This window comes from Taudactylus pleione, unplaced genomic scaffold, assembly GCF_031769625.1.
Source record: "Taudactylus pleione unplaced genomic scaffold, aTauple2 ptg001678l, whole genome shotgun sequence".
In the NCBI taxonomy this organism is placed as follows: domain Eukaryota; kingdom Metazoa; phylum Chordata; class Amphibia; order Anura; family Myobatrachidae; genus Taudactylus; species Taudactylus pleione.
The window spans coordinates 307,160-329,054 of NW_028286075.1; the positions used below are offsets into that span (position 1 = coordinate 307,160).

A 21,895-nucleotide genomic window follows, 5' to 3' on the forward strand; every position below is an offset into this window, starting at 1 on the left:
CCTTTAATTAAACGTCTAACATGTCAATCCACAGCAGGGGGTGTTTCCCATTTTGAACAATGAACCACAGGAAAAGGGTAACATGAGGTCAGATGTTTTTGTGGTTGAAACCTCTTACCAGGCGTCTGCCCGGCTGCAGCCAAGAGTTCAGCTAGTTGATCCGATAGAGGGAATTTTGCTGAAGCCACTTTCTGTCGTTTAAACAGAGAGTGCTTGGATTTAGAGGCTGGCTCGTCATCTTCTACTAATGTGTTCTATCGCATGGTGGAAAGAACATGGAGTACCTACACCGACTCAATAACTGCATCTACAGAGTGTATAGGAAAGTCCACGAGAGAGCCCTTGTGATGTACAATAGTGGACTAAATGGAATACACCAGGTAGGAAACACCAGCAAACAGCAGCTTATGGGATGTAAAGCTGAAGCGAGAACCACGTAAAAAAAAAAAAAAAGGCAGGTAAATACCCCTCACCGAGGGCCACTAACACCCTGATAAGAGAAACAAGAAGGTACTGAAAAATCGTAACCCTCATCTGTACACCAATAAACTCTAGGTACAGCACCTGTCCAAGGAGTAAAGCAAGAAAATGGACTCAAATAATCCTTCAAGGTCCATTAGCTACAAGGAGAGGTAGTAACATGACCTGCCCCTAGGGTATCATACAGAGCGGCATCTGAACGCAGAGAGCACCAGATTAGGGGAGGAAGAGTCCAACCCCTGTGTGATCTTGAAGCATGGCCGGGCCTCTAGGAAGCAACCATCACATCATGAGGTGACATGCTGGGCTACTGTTCCTAACCGGGATGAGGGACCCCGCGCCTGACATGCCAACCAGCCGTGCTAGTCAAAAGTGGTGGGTTATACTCACCCTGTGGTAATCCGAGGAACCAGACAGTCGCCATAAGCCATGGCGACTGTATCTATACTTGCTCCCTCCTAGACACCCCATGGGTGGTGATTGTTATGTCTTTTCAGGTGCTCCACTTTCATTACTCTTGATAATTTTTCTTTCCTTTCTCGATCCTTAAACAGAGGTTGTTTTTGTGTGGACTGTGACATTCGCTCTATCACGTGTGCTTCCTTTCCCTACACCACAATGGATGTGATTTGTGTGGACTGTGACATTCACTCTGTCTATCACGTGTATTCCTTTCCCTACACCACAATGGATGTGATTTGTGTGGACTGTGGTATTCGCTCTATCACGTATGCTTCATTTCCCTACACAACAATGGATTTGATTTGCGTGGACTGTGACAGTCGCTCTGTCTATCACGTGTGCTTCCTTTCCCTACATCACAATGGATATGATTTGTGTGGACTGTGGACATTCGCTCTATCACGTGTGCTTCCTTTCTTTATACCACAATGGATGTGATTTGTGTGGACTGTGACATTCGCTCTGTCTATCACGTGTGCTTCCTTTCCCTACATCACAATGGATGTGATTTCTGTGGACTGTGACATTCGCTCTATCACGTGTGCTTCCTTTCCTTACACCACAATGGATGTGATTTGTGTGGACTGTGACAGTCGCTCTATCACGTGTGTTTCCTTTCCCTACATCACAATGGATGTGATTTGTGTGGACTGTGACATTTGCTCTGTCTATCACGTGTGCTTCCTTTCCCTACACCACAATGGATGTGATTTGTGTGGACTGTGACATTCGCTCTGTCTATCACGTGTGCTTCCTTTCATTACACCACAATGGATGTGATTTGTGTGAACTGTGACAGTCGCTCTGTCTATCACGTGTGTTTCCTTTCCCTACATCACAATGGATGTGATTTGTGTGGACTGTGACATTCGCTCTGTCTATCACGTGTATTCCTTTCCCTACACCACAATGGATGTGATTTGTGTGGACTGTGACAGTCGCTCTGTCTATCACGTGTGCTTCCTTTCCCTACACCACAATGGATGTGATTTGTGAGACCTGTGACATTCGCTCTATCACGTGTGCTTCCTATCCCTACACCACAATGGATGCGATTTGTGTGGACTGTGACAGTCGCTCTGTCAATCACGTGTGCTTCCTTTCCTTACACCACAATGGATGTGATTTGTGTGGACTGTGACAATCGCTCTGTCTATCACGTGTGCTTCCTTTCCTTACACCACAATGGATGTGATTTGTGTGGACTGTGACATTCGCTCTGTCTATCACGTGTGCTTCCTTTCCCTTCACCACAATGGATGTGATTTGTGTGGACTGTGGTACTCGCTCTCACGTGTGCTTAATTTCCCTACATCACTATGGATGTGATTTGTGTGGACTGTGACATTCGCTCTATCACGTGTGCTTCCTTTCCCTACACCACAATGGAAGTGATTTGTGTAGACTGTGGCATTCGCTCTATCACGTGTGCTTCCTTTCCCTACACTACAATGGATGTGATTTGTGTGGACTGTGACAGTCGCTCTGTCTATTACGTGTGCTTCCTTTCTCTACACCACAATGGATGTGATTTGTGTGGACTGTGACATTCGCTCTGTCTATCACGTGTGCTTCCTTTCCCTACACCACAATGGATGTGATTTGTGTGGACTGTGACATTCGCTCTATCACGTGTGCTTCCTTTCCTTACACCACAATGGATGTGATTTGTGTGGACTGTGGAATTCGCTCTCACGTGTGCTTACTTTCCCTACATCACAATGGATGTGATTTGTGTGGACTGTGACAGTCGCTCTATCACGTGTGCTTCCTCTCCCTACATCACAATGGATGTGATTTGTATGGACTGTGACAGTCGCTCTATCACGTGAGTTTCCTTTCCTTACACCACAATGGATGTGATTTGTTTGGACTGTGACATTCGCTCAGTCTATCACGTGTGCTTCCTTTCCTTACACCACAATGGATGTGATTTGTGTGGACTGTGACATTCGCTCTGTCTATCACGTGTGCTTCCTTTCCTTACACCACAATGGATATGATGTGTGGATAGTGGTATTCGCTCTATCACGTGTGCTTCCTTTCCCTACACCACAATGGATGTGATTTGTGTGGACTGTGACATTCGCTCTGTCTATCACGTGTGCTTCCTTTCCTTACACCACAATGGATGTGATTTGTGTGGACTGTGACATTCGCTCTATCAAGTGTGCTTCCTTTCCCTACACCACAATGGATGTGATTTGTGTGGACTGTGACAGTCGCTCTATCACGTGTGCTTCCTTTCCTTACACCACAATGGATGTGATTTGTGTGGACTGTGACATTCGCTCTATCACGTGTGCTTCCTTTCCTTACACCACAATGGATGTGATGTGTGTGGACTGTGACATTCGCTCTGTCTATCACGTGTGCTTCCTTTCCCTACACCACAATGGATGTGATTTGTGTGGAATGTGACATTCGCTCTGTCTATCACGTGTGCTTCCTTTCCCTACACCACAATGGATGTCATTTGTGTGGACTGTGACATTCGCTCTGTCACGTGTATTCCTTTCCCTACACCACAATGGATTTGATTTGTGTGGACTGTGACAGTCGCTCCGTCTATCATGTGTGCTTCCTTTCCTTACACCACAATGGATGTGATTTGTGAGGACTGTGACATTCGCTCTGTCTATCACGTGTGCTTCCTTTCCTTACACCACAATGGATATGATATGTGGACTGTGGTATTCGCTCTATCACGTGTGCATCCTTTCCTTACACCACAATGAATGTGATTTGTGTGGATTGTGACATTTGCTCTATCACGTGTGCTTCCTTTCCTTACACCACAATGGATGTGATTTGTGTGGACTGTGACATTCGCTCTGTCTATCACGTGTGCTTCCTTTCCCTACACCACAATGGATGTGATTTGGGTGGACTGTGATATTCGCTCTGTCACGTGTATTCCTTTCCCTACACCACAATGGATGTGATTTGTGTGGACTGTGACAGTCGCTCTGTCTATCACGTGTGCTTCCTTTCCTTACACCACAATGGATGTGATTTGTGTGGACTGTGACATTCGCTCTGTCTATCACGTGTGCTTCCTTTCCTTACACCACAATGAATGTGATTTGTGTGGACTGTGAAATTTGCTCTATCACGTGTGCTTCCTTTCCCTACACCACAATGGATGTGATTTGTGTGGACGGTGACATTCGCTCTGTCTATCACGTGTGCTTCCTTTCCCTACACCACAATGGATGTGATTTGTGTGGACTGTGACAGTCGCTATGTCTATCACGTGTGCTTCCTTTCCTTACACCACAATGGATGTGATTTGTGTGGACTGTGGAATTCGCACTGTCTATCACGTGTGCTTCCTTTCCCTACACCACAATGGATGTGATTTGTGTGGACTGTGACAGTCGCTCTGTCTATCACGTGTGCTTCCTTTCCTTACACCACAATGGATGTGATTTGTGTGGACTGTGACAGTCCCTCTGTCTATCACGTGTGCTTCCTTTCCTTACAGCACAATGGATGTGATTTGTGTGGACTGTGACAGTCGCTCTGTCTATCACGTGTGCTTCCTTTCCTTACACCACAATGGATGTGAATTGTGTGGACTGTGACATTCGCTCTGTCTATCACGTGTATTCCTTTCCCTACACCACAATGGATGTGATTTGTGTTGACTGACATTCGCTCTGTCTATTACGTGTGCTTCCTTTCCTTACACCACAATGGATGTGATTTGTGTGGACTGTGACAGTCGCTCTGTCTATCACGTGTATTCCTTTCCCTACACCACAATGGATGTGATTTGTGTGGACTGTGACATTCGCTCTGTCACGTGTATTCCATTCCCTACACCACAATGGATGTGATTTGTGTGGACTGTGACATTCGCTCTGTCTATCACGTGTGCTTCCTTTCCTTACACCACAATGGATGTGATTTGTGTGGACTGTGACAGTCGCTCTGTCTATCACGTGTATTCCTTTCCCTACACCACAATGGATGTGATTTGTGTGGACTGTGGAATTCGCTCTCACGTGTGCTTACTTTCCCTACATCACAATGGATGTGATTTGTGTGGACTGTGACAGTCGCTCTATCACGTGTGCTTCCTCTCCCTACATCACAATGGATGTGATTTGTATGGACTGTGACAGTCGCTCTATCACGTGAGTTTCCTTTCCTTACACCACAATGGATGTGATTTGTTTGGACTGTGACATTCGCTCAGTCTATCACGTGTGCTTCCTTTCCTTACACCACAATGGATGTGATTTGTGTGGACTGTGACATTCGCTCTGTCTATCACGTGTGCTTCCTTTCCTTACACCACAATGGATATGATGTGTGGATAGTGGTATTCGCTCTATCACGTGTGCTTCCTTTCCCTACACCACAATGGATGTGATTTGTGTGGACTGTGACATTCGCTCTGTCTATCACGTGTGCTTCCTTTCCTTACACCACAATGGATGTGATTTGTGTGGACTGTGACATTCGCTCTATCAAGTGTGCTTCCTTTCCCTACACCACAATGGATGTGATTTGTGTGGACTGTGACAGTCGCTCTATCACGTGTGCTTCCTTTCCTTACACCACAATGGATGTGATTTGTGTGGACTGTGACATTCGCTCTATCACGTGTGCTTCCTTTCCTTACACCACAATGGATGTGATGTGTGTGGACTGTGACATTCGCTCTGTCTATCACGTGTGCTTCCTTTCCCTACACCACAATGGATGTGATTTGTGTGGAATGTGACATTCGCTCTGTCTATCACGTGTGCTTCCTTTCCCTACACCACAATGGATGTCATTTGTGTGGACTGTGACATTCGCTCTGTCACGTGTATTCCTTTCCCTACACCACAATGGATTTGATTTGTGTGGACTGTGACAGTCGCTCCGTCTATCATGTGTGCTTCCTTTCCTTACACCACAATGGATGTGATTTGTGAGGACTGTGACATTCGCTCTGTCTATCACGTGTGCTTCCTTTCCTTACACCACAATGGATATGATATGTGGACTGTGGTATTCGCTCTATCACGTGTGCATCCTTTCCTTACACCACAATGAATGTGATTTGTGTGGATTGTGACATTTGCTCTATCACGTGTGCTTCCTTTCCTTACACCACAATGGATGTGATTTGTGTGGACTGTGACATTCGCTCTGTCTATCACGTGTGCTTCCTTTCCCTACACCACAATGGATGTGATTTGGGTGGACTGTGATATTCGCTCTGTCACGTGTATTCCTTTCCCTACACCACAATGGATGTGATTTGTGTGGACTGTGACAGTCGCTCTGTCTATCACGTGTGCTTCCTTTCCTTACACCACAATGGATGTGATTTGTGTGGACTGTGACATTCGCTCTGTCTATCACGTGTGCTTCCTTTCCTTACACCACAATGAATGTGATTTGTGTGGACTGTGAAATTTGCTCTATCACGTGTGCTTCCTTTCCCTACACCACAATGGATGTGATTTGTGTGGACGGTGACATTCGCTCTGTCTATCACGTGTGCTTCCTTTCCCTACACCACAATGGATGTGATTTGTGTGGACTGTGACAGTCGCTATGTCTATCACGTGTGCTTCCTTTCCTTACACCACAATGGATGTGATTTGTGTGGACTGTGGAATTCGCACTGTCTATCACGTGTGCTTCCTTTCCCTACACCACAATGGATGTGATTTGTGTGGACTGTGACAGTCGCTCTGTCTATCACGTGTGCTTCCTTTCCTTACACCACAATGGATGTGATTTGTGTGGACTGTGACAGTCCCTCTGTCTATCACGTGTGCTTCCTTTCCTTACAGCACAATGGATGTGATTTGTGTGGACTGTGACAGTCGCTCTGTCTATCACGTGTGCTTCCTTTCCTTACACCACAATGGATGTGAATTGTGTGGACTGTGACATTCGCTCTGTCTATCACGTGTATTCCTTTCCCTACACCACAATGGATGTGATTTGTGTTGACTGACATTCGCTCTGTCTATTACGTGTGCTTCCTTTCCTTACACCACAATGGATGTGATTTGTGTGGACTGTGACAGTCGCTCTGTCTATCACGTGTATTCCTTTCCCTACACCACAATGGATGTGATTTGTGTGGACTGTGACATTCGCTCTGTCACGTGTATTCCATTCCCTACACCACAATGGATGTGATTTGTGTGGACTGTGACATTCGCTCTGTCTATCACGTGTGCTTCCTTTCCTTACACCACAATGGATGTGATTTGTGTGGACTGTGACAGTCGCTCTGTCTATCACGTGTATTCCTTTCCCTACACCACAATGGATGTGATTTGTGTGGACTGTGGAATTCGCTCTCACGTGTGCTTACTTTCCCTACATCACAATGGATGTGATTTGTGTGGACTGTGACAGTCGCTCTATCACGTGTGCTTCCTCTCCCTACATCACAATGGATGTGATTTGTATGGACTGTGACAGTCGCTCTATCACGTGAGTTTCCTTTCCTTACACCACAATGGATGTGATTTGTTTGGACTGTGACATTCGCTCAGTCTATCACGTGTGCTTCCTTTCCTTACACCACAATGGATGTGATTTGTGTGGACTGTGACATTCGCTCTGTCTATCACGTGTGCTTCCTTTCCTTACACCACAATGGATATGATGTGTGGATAGTGGTATTCGCTCTATCACGTGTGCTTCCTTTCCCTACACCACAATGGATGTGATTTGTGTGGACTGTGACATTCGCTCTGTCTATCACGTGTGCTTCCTTTCCTTACACCACAATGGATGTGATTTGTGTGGACTGTGACATTCGCTCTATCAAGTGTGCTTCCTTTCCCTACACCACAATGGATGTGATTTGTGTGGACTGTGACAGTCGCTCTATCACGTGTGCTTCCTTTCCTTACACCACAATGGATGTGATTTGTGTGGACTGTGACATTCGCTCTATCACGTGTGCTTCCTTTCCTTACACCACAATGGATGTGATGTGTGTGGACTGTGACATTCGCTCTGTCTATCACGTGTGCTTCCTTTCCCTACACCACAATGGATGTGATTTGTGTGGAATGTGACATTCGCTCTGTCTATCACGTGTGCTTCCTTTCCCTACACCACAATGGATGTCATTTGTGTGGACTGTGACATTCGCTCTGTCACGTGTATTCCTTTCCCTACACCACAATGGATTTGATTTGTGTGGACTGTGACAGTCGCTCCGTCTATCATGTGTGCTTCCTTTCCTTACACCACAATGGATGTGATTTGTGAGGACTGTGACATTCGCTCTGTCTATCACGTGTGCTTCCTTTCCTTACACCACAATGGATATGATATGTGGACTGTGGTATTCGCTCTATCACGTGTGCATCCTTTCCTTACACCACAATGAATGTGATTTGTGTGGATTGTGACATTTGCTCTATCACGTGTGCTTCCTTTCCTTACACCACAATGGATGTGATTTGTGTGGACTGTGACATTCGCTCTGTCTATCACGTGTGCTTCCTTTCCCTACACCACAATGGATGTGATTTGGGTGGACTGTGATATTCGCTCTGTCACGTGTATTCCTTTCCCTACACCACAATGGATGTGATTTGTGTGGACTGTGACAGTCGCTCTGTCTATCACGTGTGCTTCCTTTCCTTACACCACAATGGATGTGATTTGTGTGGACTGTGACATTCGCTCTGTCTATCACGTGTGCTTCCTTTCCTTACACCACAATGAATGTGATTTGTGTGGACTGTGAAATTTGCTCTATCACGTGTGCTTCCTTTCCCTACACCACAATGGATGTGATTTGTGTGGACGGTGACATTCGCTCTGTCTATCACGTGTGCTTCCTTTCCCTACACCACAATGGATGTGATTTGTGTGGACTGTGACAGTCGCTATGTCTATCACGTGTGCTTCCTTTCCTTACACCACAATGGATGTGATTTGTGTGGACTGTGGAATTCGCACTGTCTATCACGTGTGCTTCCTTTCCCTACACCACAATGGATGTGATTTGTGTGGACTGTGACAGTCGCTCTGTCTATCACGTGTGCTTCCTTTCCTTACACCACAATGGATGTGATTTGTGTGGACTGTGACAGTCCCTCTGTCTATCACGTGTGCTTCCTTTCCTTACAGCACAATGGATGTGATTTGTGTGGACTGTGACAGTCGCTCTGTCTATCACGTGTGCTTCCTTTCCTTACACCACAATGGATGTGAATTGTGTGGACTGTGACATTCGCTCTGTCTATCACGTGTATTCCTTTCCCTACACCACAATGGATGTGATTTGTGTTGACTGACATTCGCTCTGTCTATTACGTGTGCTTCCTTTCCTTACACCACAATGGATGTGATTTGTGTGGACTGTGACAGTCGCTCTGTCTATCACGTGTATTCCTTTCCCTACACCACAATGGATGTGATTTGTGTGGACTGTGACATTCGCTCTGTCACGTGTATTCCATTCCCTACACCACAATGGATGTGATTTGTGTGGACTGTGACATTCGCTCTGTCTATCACGTGTGCTTCCTTTCCTTACACCACAATGGATGTGATTTGTGTGGACTGTGACAGTCGCTCTGTCTATCACGTGTATTCCTTTCCCTACACCACAATGGATGTGATTTGTGTGGACTGTGACATTCGCTCTGTCTATCACGTGTGCTTCCTTTCCTTACACCACAATGGATGTGATTTGTGTGGACTGTGACATTCGCTCTGTCTATCACGTGTGCTTCCTTTCCTTACACCACAATGGATGTGACTTATGTGGACTGTGACATTAGTTCTGTCTATCACGTGTGCTTCCTTTCCTTACACCACAATGGATGTGATTTGTGTGGACTGTGGTATTCGCTCTGTCTATCACGTGTGCTTCCTTTCCCTACACCACAATGGATGTGATTTGTGTGGACTGTGACAGTCCCTCTGTCTATCACGTGTGCTTCCTTTCCTTACACCACAATGGATGTGATTTGTGTGGACTGTGACAGTCGCTCTGTCTATCACGTTTGCTTCCTTTCCTTACACCACAATGGATGTGATTTGTGTGGACTGTGACAGTCGCTCTGTCTATCACGTTTGCTTCCTTTCCTTACACCACAATGGATGTGATTTGTGTGGACTGTGGTATTCGCTCTGTCTATCACGTGTGCTTCCTTTCCCTACACCACAATGGATGTGATTTGTGTGAACTGTGACAGTCCCTCTGTCTATCACGTGTGCTTCCTTTCCTTACACCACAATGGATGTGATTTGTGTGGACTGTGACAGTCGCTCTGTCTATCACGTTTGCTTCCTTTCCTTACACCACAATGGATGTGATTTGTGTGGACTGTGGTATTCGCTCTGTCTATTACGTGTGCTTCCTTTCCCTACACCACAATGGATGTGATTTGTGTGGACTGTGACAGTCGCTCTGTCTATCACGTGTGCTTCCTTTCCTTACACCACAATGGATGTGATTTGTGTGGACTGTGACAGTCCCTCTGTCTATCACGTGTGCTTCCTTTCCTTACAGCACAATGGATGTGATTTGTGTGGACTGTGACAGTCGCTCTGTCTATCACGTGTGCTTCCTTTCCTTACACCACAATGGATGTGAATTGTGTGGACTGTGACATTCGCTCTGTCTATCACGTGTATTCCTTTCCCTACACCACAATGGATGTGATTTGTGTTGACTGACATTCGCTCTGTCTATTACGTGTGCTTCCTTTCCTTACACCACAATGGATGTGATTTGTGTGGACTGTGACAGTCGCTCTGTCTATCACGTGTATTCCTTTCCCTACACCACAATGGATGTGATTTGTGTGGACTGTGACATTCGCTCTGTCACGTGTATTCCATTCCCTACACCACAATGGATGTGATTTGTGTGGACTGTGACATTCGCTCTGTCTATCACGTGTGCTTCCTTTCCTTACACCACAATGGATGTGATTTGTGTGGACTGTGACAGTCGCTCTGTCTATCACGTGTATTCCTTTCCCTACACCACAATGGATGTGATTTGTGTGGACTGTGACATTCGCTCTGTCTATCACGTGTGCTTCCTTTCCTTACACCACAATGGATGTGATTTGTGTGGACTGTGACATTCGCTCTGTCTATCACGTGTGCTTCCTTTCCTTACACCACAATGGATGTGACTTATGTGGACTGTGACATTAGCTCTGTCTATCACGTGTGCTTCCTTTCCTTACACCACAATGGATGTGATTTGTGTGGACTGTGGTATTCGCTCTGTCTATCACGTGTGCTTCCTTTCCCTACACCACAATGGATGTGATTTGTGTGGACTGTGACAGTCCCTCTGTCTATCACGTGTGCTTCCTTTCCTTACACCACAATGGATGTGATTTGTGTGGACTGTGACAGTCGCTCTGTCTATCACGTTTGCTTCCTTTCCTTACACCACAATGGATGTGATTTGTGTGGACTGTGACAGTCGCTCTGTCTATCACGTTTGCTTCCTTTCCTTACACCACAATGGATGTGATTTGTGTGGACTGTGGTATTCGCTCTGTCTATCACGTGTGCTTCCTTTCCCTACACCACAATGGATGTGATTTGTGTGGACTGTGACAGTCCCTCTGTCTATCACGTGTGCTTCCTTTCCTTACACCACAATGGATGTGATTTGTGTGGACTGTGACAGTCGCTCTGTCTATCACGTTTGCTTCCTTTCCTTACACCACAATGGATGTGATTTGTGTGGACTGTGGTATTCGCTCTGTCTATCACGTGTGCTTCCTTTCCTTACACCACAATGGATGTGATTTGTGTGGACTGTGACATTCGCTCTGTCAATCACGTGTGCTTCCTTTCCCTACACCACAATGGATGTGATTTGTGTGGACTGTGACAGTCCCTCTGTCTATCACGTGTGCTTCCTTTCCTTACACCACAATGGATGTGATTTGTGTGGACTGTGACAGTCCCTCTGTCTATCACGTGTGCTTCCTTTCCTTACACCACAATGGATGTGATTTGTGTGGACTGTGACAGTCGCTCTGTCTATCACGTTTGCTTCCTTTCCTTACACCACAATGGATGTGATTTGTGTGGACTGTGGTATTCGCTCTGTCTATCACGTGTGCTTCCTTTCCTTACACCACAATGGATGTGATTTGTGTGGACTGTGACATTCGCTCTGTCTATCACGTGTGCTTCCTTTCCCTACACCACAATGGATGCTATTTGTGTGGACTGTGACAATCGCTCTATCACGTGTGCTTCCTTTCCTTACACCACAATGGATGTGATTTGTGTGGACTGTGACATTCGATCTATCAAGTGTGCTTCCTTTCCCTACACCACAATGGATGTGATTTGTGTGGACTGTGACATTCGCTCTGTCTATTACGTGTGCTTCCTTTCCCTACACCACAATGGATGTGATTTGTGTGGACTGTGACATTCGATCTGTCTATCACGTGTGCTTCCTTTCCCTACACCACAATGGATGTGATTTGTGTGGACTGTGACATTCGCTCTGTCTATCACGAGTGCTTCCTTTCCCTACACCACAATGGATGTGATTTGTGTGGACTGTGACATTCGCTCTGTCTATCACGTGTGCTTCCTTTCCCTACACCACAATGGATGTGAATTGTGTGGACTGTGACATTTGCTCTGTCTATCACGTGTGCTTCCTTTCCTTACACCACAATGGATGTGATTTGTGTGGACTGTGACAGTCGCTCTGTCTATCACGTGTGCTTCCTTTCCTTACACCACAATGGATGTGATTTGTGAGGACTGTGACATTCGCTCTGTCTATCACGTGTGCTTCCTTTCCTTACACCACAATGGATATGATATGTGGACTGTGGTATTCGCTCTATCACGTGTGCATCCTTTCCTTACACCACAATGAATGTGATTTGTGTGGATTGTGACATTTGCTCTATCACGTGTGCTTCCTTTCCTTACACCACAATGGATGTGATTTGTGTGGACTGTGACATTCGCTCTGTCTATCACGTGTGCTTCCTTTCCCTACACCACAATGGATGTGATTTGGGTGGACTGTGATATTCGCTCTGTCACGTGTATTCCTTTCCCTACACCACAATGGATGTGATTTGTGTGGACTGTGACAGTCGCTCTGTCTATCACGTGTGCTTCCTTTCCTTACACCACAATGGATGTGATTTGTGTGGACTGTGACATTCGCTCTGTCTATCACGTGTGCTTCCTTTCCTTACACCACAATGAATGTGATTTGTGTGGACTGTGAAATTTGCTCTATCACGTGTGCTTCCTTTCCCTACACCACAATGGATGTGATTTGTGTGGACGGTGACATTCGCTCTGTCTATCACGTGTGCTTCCTTTCCCTACACCACAATGGATGTGATTTGTGTGGACTGTGACAGTCGCTATGTCTATCACGTGTGCTTCCTTTCCTTACACCACAATGGATGTGATTTGTGTGGACTGTGGAATTCGCACTGTCTATCACGTGTGCTTCCTTTCCCTACACCACAATGGATGTGATTTGTGTGGACTGTGACAGTCGCTCTGTCTATCACGTGTGCTTCCTTTCCTTACACCACAATGGATGTGATTTGTGTGGACTGTGACAGTCCCTCTGTCTATCACGTGTGCTTCCTTTCCTTACAGCACAATGGATGTGATTTGTGTGGACTGTGACAGTCGCTCTGTCTATCACGTGTGCTTCCTTTCCTTACACCACAATGGATGTGAATTGTGTGGACTGTGACATTCGCTCTGTCTATCACGTGTATTCCTTTCCCTACACCACAATGGATGTGATTTGTGTTGACTGACATTCGCTCTGTCTATTACGTGTGCTTCCTTTCCTTACACCACAATGGATGTGATTTGTGTGGACTGTGACAGTCGCTCTGTCTATCACGTGTATTCCTTTCCCTACACCACAATGGATGTGATTTGTGTGGACTGTGACATTCGCTCTGTCACGTGTATTCCATTCCCTACACCACAATGGATGTGATTTGTGTGGACTGTGACATTCGCTCTGTCTATCACGTGTGCTTCCTTTCCTTACACCACAATGGATGTGATTTGTGTGGACTGTGACAGTCGCTCTGTCTATCACGTGTATTCCTTTCCCTACACCACAATGGATGTGATTTGTGTGGACTGTGGAATTCGCTCTCACGTGTGCTTACTTTCCCTACATCACAATGGATGTGATTTGTGTGGACTGTGACAGTCGCTCTATCACGTGTGCTTCCTCTCCCTACATCACAATGGATGTGATTTGTATGGACTGTGACAGTCGCTCTATCACGTGAGTTTCCTTTCCTTACACCACAATGGATGTGATTTGTTTGGACTGTGACATTCGCTCAGTCTATCACGTGTGCTTCCTTTCCTTACACCACAATGGATGTGATTTGTGTGGACTGTGACATTCGCTCTGTCTATCACGTGTGCTTCCTTTCCTTACACCACAATGGATATGATGTGTGGATAGTGGTATTCGCTTTATCACGTGTGCTTCCTTTCCCTACACCACAATGGATGTGATTTGTGTGGACTGTGACATTCGCTCTGTCTATCACGTGTGCTTCCTTTCCTTACACCACAATGGATGTGATTTGTGTGGACTGTGACATTCGCTCTATCAAGTGTGCTTCCTTTCCCTACACCACAATGGATGTGATTTGTGTGGACTGTGACAGTCGCTCTATCACGTGTGCTTCCTTTCCTTACACCACAATGGATGTGATTTGTGTGGACTGTGACATTCGCTCTATCACGTGTGCTTCCTTTCCTTACACCACAATGGATGTGATGTGTGTGGACTGTGACATTCGCTCTGTCTATCACGTGTGCTTCCTTTCCCTACACCACAATGGATGTGATTTGTGTGGAATGTGACATTCGCTCTGTCTATCACGTGTGCTTCCTTTCCCTACACCACAATGGATGTCATTTGTGTGGACTGTGACATTCGCTCTGTCACGTGTATTCCTTTCCCTACACCACAATGGATTTGATTTGTGTGGACTGTGACAGTCGCTCCGTCTATCATGTGTGCTTCCTTTCCTTACACCACAATGGATGTGATTTGTGAGGACTGTGACATTCGCTCTGTCTATCACGTGTGCTTCCTTTCCTTACACCACAATGGATATGATATGTGGACTGTGGTATTCGCTCTATCACGTGTGCATCTTTTCCTTACACCACAATGAATGTGATTTGTGTGGATTGTGACATTTGCTCTATCACGTGTGCTTCCTTTCCTTACACCACAATGGATGTGATTTGTGTGGACTGTGACATTCGCTCTGTCTATCACGTGTGCTTCCTTTCCCTACACCACAATGGATGTGATTTGGGTGGACTGTGATATTCGCTCTGTCACGTGTATTCCTTTCCCTACACCACAATGGATGTGATTTGTGTGAACTGTGACAGTCGCTCTGTCTATCACGTGTGCTTCCTTTCCTTACACCACAATGGATGTGATTTGTGTGGACTGTGACATTCGCTCTGTCTATCACGTGTGCTTCCTTTCCTTACACCACAATGAATGTGATTTGTGTGGACTGTGAAATTTGCTCTATCACGTGTGCTTCCTTTCCCTACACCACAATGGATGTGATTTGTGTGGACGGTGACATTCGCTCTGTCTATCACGTGTGCTTCCTTTCCCTACACCACAATGGATGTGATTTGTGTGGACTGTGACAGTCGCTATGTCTATCACGTGTGCTTCCTTTCCTTACACCACAATGGATGTGATTTGTGTGGACTGTGGAATTCGCACTGTCTATCACGTGTGCTTCCTTTCCCTACACCACAATGGATGTGATTTGTGTGGACTGTGACAGTCGCTCTGTCTATCACGTGTGCTTCCTTTCCTTACACCACAATGGATGTGATTTGTGTGGACTGTGACAGTCCCTCTGTCTATCACGTGTGCTTCCTTTCCTTACAGCACAATGGATGTGATTTGTGTGGACTGTGACAGTCGCTCTGTCTATCACGTGTGCTTCCTTTCCTTACACCACAATGGATGTGAATTGTGTGGACTGTGACATTCGCTCTGTCTATCACGTGTATTCCTTTCCCTACACCACAATGGATGTGATTTGTGTTGACTGACATTCGCTCTGTCTATTACGTGTGCTTCCTTTCCTTACACCACAATGGATGTGATTTGTGTGGACTGTGACAGTCGCTCTGTCTATCACGTGTATTCCTTTCCCTACACCACAATGGATGTGATTTGTGTGGACTGTGACATTCGCTCTGTCACGTGTATTCCATTCCCTACACCACAATGGATGTGATTTGTGTGGACTGTGACATTCGCTCTGTCTATCACGTGTGCTTCCTTTCCTTACACCACAATGGATGTGATTTGTGTGGACTGTGACAGTCGCTCTGTCTATCACGTGTATTCCTTTCCCTACACCACAATGGATGTGATTTGTGTGGACTGTGACATTCGCTCTGTCTATCACGTGTGCTTCCTTTCCTTACACCACAATGGATGTGATTTGTGTGGACTGTGACATTCGCTCTGTCTATCACGTGTGCTTCCTTTCCTTACACCACAATGGATGTGACTTATGTGGACTGTGACATTAGCTCTGTCTATCACGTGTGCTTCCTTTCCTTACACCACAATGGATGTGATTTGTGTGGACTGTGGTATTCGCTCTGTCTATCACGTGTGCTTCCTTTCCCTACACCACAATGGATGTGATTTGTGTGGACTGTGACAGTCCCTCTGTCTATCACGTGTGCTTCCTTTCCTTACACCACAATGGATGTGATTTGTGTGGACTGTGACAGTCGCTCTGTCTATCACGTTTGCTTCCTTTCCTTACACCACAATGGATGTGATTTGTGTGGACTGTGACAGTCGCTCTGTCTATCACGTTTGCTTCCTTTCCTTACACCACAATGGATGTGATTTGTGTGGACTGTGGTATTCGCTCTGTCTATCACGTGTGCTTCCTTTCCCTACACCACAATGGATGTGATTTGTGTGGACTGTGACAGTCCCTCTGTCTATCACGTGTGCTTCCTTTCCTTACACCACAATGGATGTGATTTGTGTGGACTGTGACAGTCGCTCTGTCTATCACCTTTGCTTCCTTTCCTTACACCACAATGGATGTGATTTGTGTGGACTGTGGTATTCGCTCTGTCTATCACGTGTGCTTCCTTTCCCTACACCACAATGGATGTGATTTGTGTGGACTGTGACAGTCGCTCTGTCTATCACGTGTGCTTCCTTTCCTTACACCACAATGGATGTGATTTGTGTGGACTGTGACAGTCCCTCTGTCTATCACGTGTGCTTCCTTTCCTTACAGCACAATGGATGTGATTTGTGTGGACTGTGACAGTCGCTCTGTCTATCACGTGTGCTTCCTTTCCTTACACCACAATGGATGTGAATTGTGTGGACTGTGACATTCGCTCTGTCTATCACGTGTATTCCTTTCCCTACACCACAATGGATGTGATTTGTGTTGACTGACATTCGCTCTGTCTATTACGTGTGCTTCCTTTCCTTACACCACAATGGATGTGATTTGTGTGGACTGTGACAGTCGCTCTGTCTATCACGTGTATTCCTTTCCCTACACCACAATGGATGTGATTTGTGTGGACTGTGACATTCGCTCTGTCACGTGTATTCCATTCCCTACACCACAATGGATGTGATTTGTGTGGACTGTGACATTCGCTCTGTCTATCACGTGTGCTTCCTTTCCTTACACCACAATGGATGTGATTTGTGTGGACTGTGACAGTCGCTCTGTCTATCACGTGTATTCCTTTCCCTACACCACAATGGATGTGATTTGTGTGGACTGTGACATTCGCTCTGTCTATCACGTGTGCTTCCTTTCCTTACACCACAATGGATGTGATTTGTGTGGACTGTGACATTCGCTCTGTCTATCACGTGTGCTTCCTTTCCTTACACCACAATGGATGTGACTTATGTGGACTGTGACATTAGCTCTGTCTATCACGTGTGCTTCCTTTCCTTACACCACAATGGATGTGATTTGTGTGGACTGTGGTATTCGCTCTGTCTATCACGTGTGCTTCCTTTCCCTACACCACAATGGATGTGATTTGTGTGGACTGTGACAGTCCCTCTGTCTATCACGTGTGCTTCCTTTCCTTACACCACAATGGATGTGATTTGTGTGGACTGTGACAGTCGCTCTGTCTATCACGTTTGCTTCCTTTCCTTACACCACAATGGATGTGATTTGTGTGGACTGTGACAGTCGCTCTGTCTATCACGTTTGCTTCCTTTCCTTACACCACAATGGATGTGATTTGTGTGGACTGTGGTATTCGCTCTGTCTATCACGTGTGCTTCCTTTCCCTACACCACAATGGATGTGATTTGTGTGGACTGTGACAGTCCCTCTGTCTATCACGTGTGCTTCCTTTCCTTACACCACAATGGATGTGATTTGTGTGGACTGTGACAGTCGCTCTGTCTATCACGTTTGCTTCCTTTCCTTACACCACAATGGATGTGATTTGTGTGGACTGTGGTATTCGCTCTGTCTATCACGTGTGCTTCCTTTCCTTACACCACAATGGATGTGATTTGTGTGGACTGTGACATTCGCTCTGTCAATCACGTGTGCTTCCTTTCCCTACACCACAATGGATGTGATTTGTGTGGACTGTGACAGTCCCTCTGTCTATCACGTGTGCTTCCTTTCCTTACACCACAATGGATGTGATTTGTGTGGACTGTGACAGTCCCTCTGTCTATCACGTGTGCTTCCTTTCCTTACACCACAATGGATGTGATTTGTGTGGACTGTGACAGTCGCTCTGTCTATCACGTTTGCTTCCTTTCCTTACACCACAATGGATGTGATTTGTGTGGACTGTGGTATTCGCTCTGTCTATCACGTGTGCTTCCTTTCCTTACACCACAATGGATGTGATTTGTGTGGACTGTGACATTCGCTCTGTCTATCACGTGTGCTTCCTTTCCCTACACCACAATGGATGCTATTTGTGTGGACTGTGACAATCGCTCTATCACGTGTGCTTCCTTTCCTTACACCACAATGGATGTGATTTGTGTGGACTGTGACATTCGCTCTATCAAGTGTGCTTCCTTTCCCTACACCACAATGGATGTGATTTGTGTGGACTGTGACATTCGCTCTGTCTATTACGTGTGCTTCCTTTCCCTACACCACAATGGATGTGATTTGTGTGGACTGTGACATTCGATCTGTCTATCACGTGTGCTTCCTTTCCCTACACCACAATGGATGTGATTTGTGTGGACTGTGACATTCGCTCTGTCTATCACGAGTGCTTCCTTTCCCTACACCACAATGGATGTGATTTGTGTGGACTGTGACATTCGCTCTGTCTATCACGTGTGCTTCCTTTCCCTACACCACAATGGATGTGAATTGTGTGGACTGTGACATTTGCTCTGTCTATCACGTGTGCTTCCTTTCCTTACACCACAATGGATGTGATTTGTGTGGACTGTGACAGTCGCTCTGTCTATCACGTGTGCTTCCTTTCCTTACACCACAATGGATGTGATTTGTGTGGACTGTGACAGTCGCTATGTCTATCACGTGTGCTTCCTTTCCTTACACCACAATGGATGTGATTTGTGTGGACTGTGGATTTCGCACTGTCTATCACGTGTGCTTCCTTTCCCTACACCACAATGGATGTGATTTGTGTGGACTGTGACAGTCGCTCTGTCTATCACGTGTGCTTCCTTTCCTTACAGCACAATGGATGTGATTTGTGTGGACTGTGACAGTCGCTCTGTCTATCACGTGTGCTTCCTTTCCTTACACCACAATGGATGTGAATTGTGTGGACTGTGACATTCGCTCTGTCTATCACGTGTATTCCTTTCCCTACACCACAATGAATGTGATTTGTGTGGACTGTGAAATTTGCTCTATCACGTGTGCTTCCTTTCCCTACACCACAATGGATGTGATTTGTGTGGACGGTGACATTCACTCTGTCTATCACGTGTGCTTCCTTTCCCTACACCACAATGGATGTGATTTGTGTGGACTGTGACAGTCGCTATGTCTATCACGTGTGCTTCCTTTCCTTACACCACAATGGATGTGATTTGTGTGGACTGTGGAATTCGCACTGTCTATCACGTGTGCTTCCTTTCCCTACACCACAATGGATGTGATTTGTGTGGACTGTGACAGTCGCTCTGTCTATCACGTGTGCTTCCTTTCCTTACAGCACAATGGATGTGATTTGTGTGGACTGTGACAGTCGCTCTGTCTATCACGTGTGCTTCCTTTCCTTACACCACAATGGATGTGAATTGTGTGGACTGTGACATTCGCTCTATCACGTGTATTCCTTTCCCTACACCACAATGGATGTGATTTGTGTTGACTGACATTCGCTCTGTCTATTACGTGTGCTTCCTTTCCTTACACCACAATGGATGTGATTTGTGTGGACTGTGACAGTCGCTCTGTCTATCACGTGTATTCCTTTCCCTACACCACAATGGATGTGATTTGTGTGGACTGTGACATTCGCTCTGTCACGTGTATTCCATTCCCTACACCACAATGGATGTGATTTGTGTGGACTGTGACATTCGCTCTGTCTATCACGTGTGCTTCCTTTCCTTACACCACAATGGATGTGATTTGTGTGGACTGTGACAGTCGCTCTGTCTATCACGTGTATTCCTTTCCCTACACCACAATGGATGTGATTTGTGTGGACTGTGACATTCGCTCTGTCTATCACGTGTGCTTCCTTTCCTTACACCACAATGGATGTTATTTGTGTGGACTGTGACATTCGCTCTGTCTATCACGTGTGCTTCCTTTCCTTACACCACAATGGATGTGACTTATGTGGACTGTGACATTCGCACTATCACGTGTGCTTCCTCTCCCTACATCACAATGGATGTGATTTGTGTGGACTGTGACATTCGCTCTGTCTATCACGTGTGCTTCCTTTCCCTACACCACAATGGATGTGATTTGTGTGGACTGTGACAGTCGCTCTGTCTATCACGTTTGCTTCCTTTCCTTACCCCACAATGGATGTGATTTGTGTGGACTGTGGTATTCGCTCTGTCTATCACGTGTGCTTCCTTTCCTTACACCACAATGGATGTGATTTGTGTGGACTGTGACATTCGCTCTGTCTATCACGTGTGCTTCCTATCCCTACACCACAATGGATGCTATTTGTGTGGACTGTGACAATCGCTCTATCACGTGTGCTTCCTTTCCTTACACCACAATGGATGTGATTTGTGTGGACTGTGACATTCGCTCTATCAAGTGTGCTTCCTTTCCCTACACCACAATGGATGTGATTTGTGTGGACTGTGACATTCGCTCTGTCTATTACGTGTGCTTCCTTTCCCTACACCACAATGGATGTGATTTGTGTGGACTGTGACATTCGCTCTGTCTATCACGTGTGCTTCCTTTCCCTACACCACAATGGATGTGATTTGTGTGGACTGTGACAGTCCCTCTGTCTATCACGTGTGCATCCTTTACTTACACCACAATGGATGAGATTTGTGTGGACTGTGACAGTCCCTCTGTCTATCACGTGTGCTTCCTTTCCTTACACCACAATGGATGTGATTTGTGTGGACTGTGACAGTCGCTCTGTCTATCACGTTTGCTTCCTTTCCTTACACCACAATGGATGTGATTTGTGTGGACTGTGGTATTCGCTCTGTCTATCACGTGTGCTTCCTTTCCCTACACCACAATGGATGTGATTTGTGTGGACTGTGACAGTCCCTTTGTCTATCACGTGTGCTTCCTTTCCTTACACCACAATGGATGTGATTTGTGTGGACTGTGACAGTCGCTTTGTCTATCACGTTTGCTTCCTTTCCTTACACCACAATGGATGTGATTTGTGTGGACTGTGGTATTCGCTCTGTCTATCACGTGTGCTTCCT

At 45.9% G+C, this 21,895-nt stretch overlaps 1 protein-coding gene across 1 annotated transcript in view; it reads right to left on the bottom strand.

Annotated features, from left to right (window-relative positions):
• The window catches only part of LOC148439591 (terminal uridylyltransferase 4-like), a gene marked incomplete at its 3' end in the record, with an annotated part of 394,965 nt that overhangs the window by 268,485 nt on the left and 104,585 nt on the right, over positions 1-21,895 (bottom strand). The window lies entirely within an intron of this gene.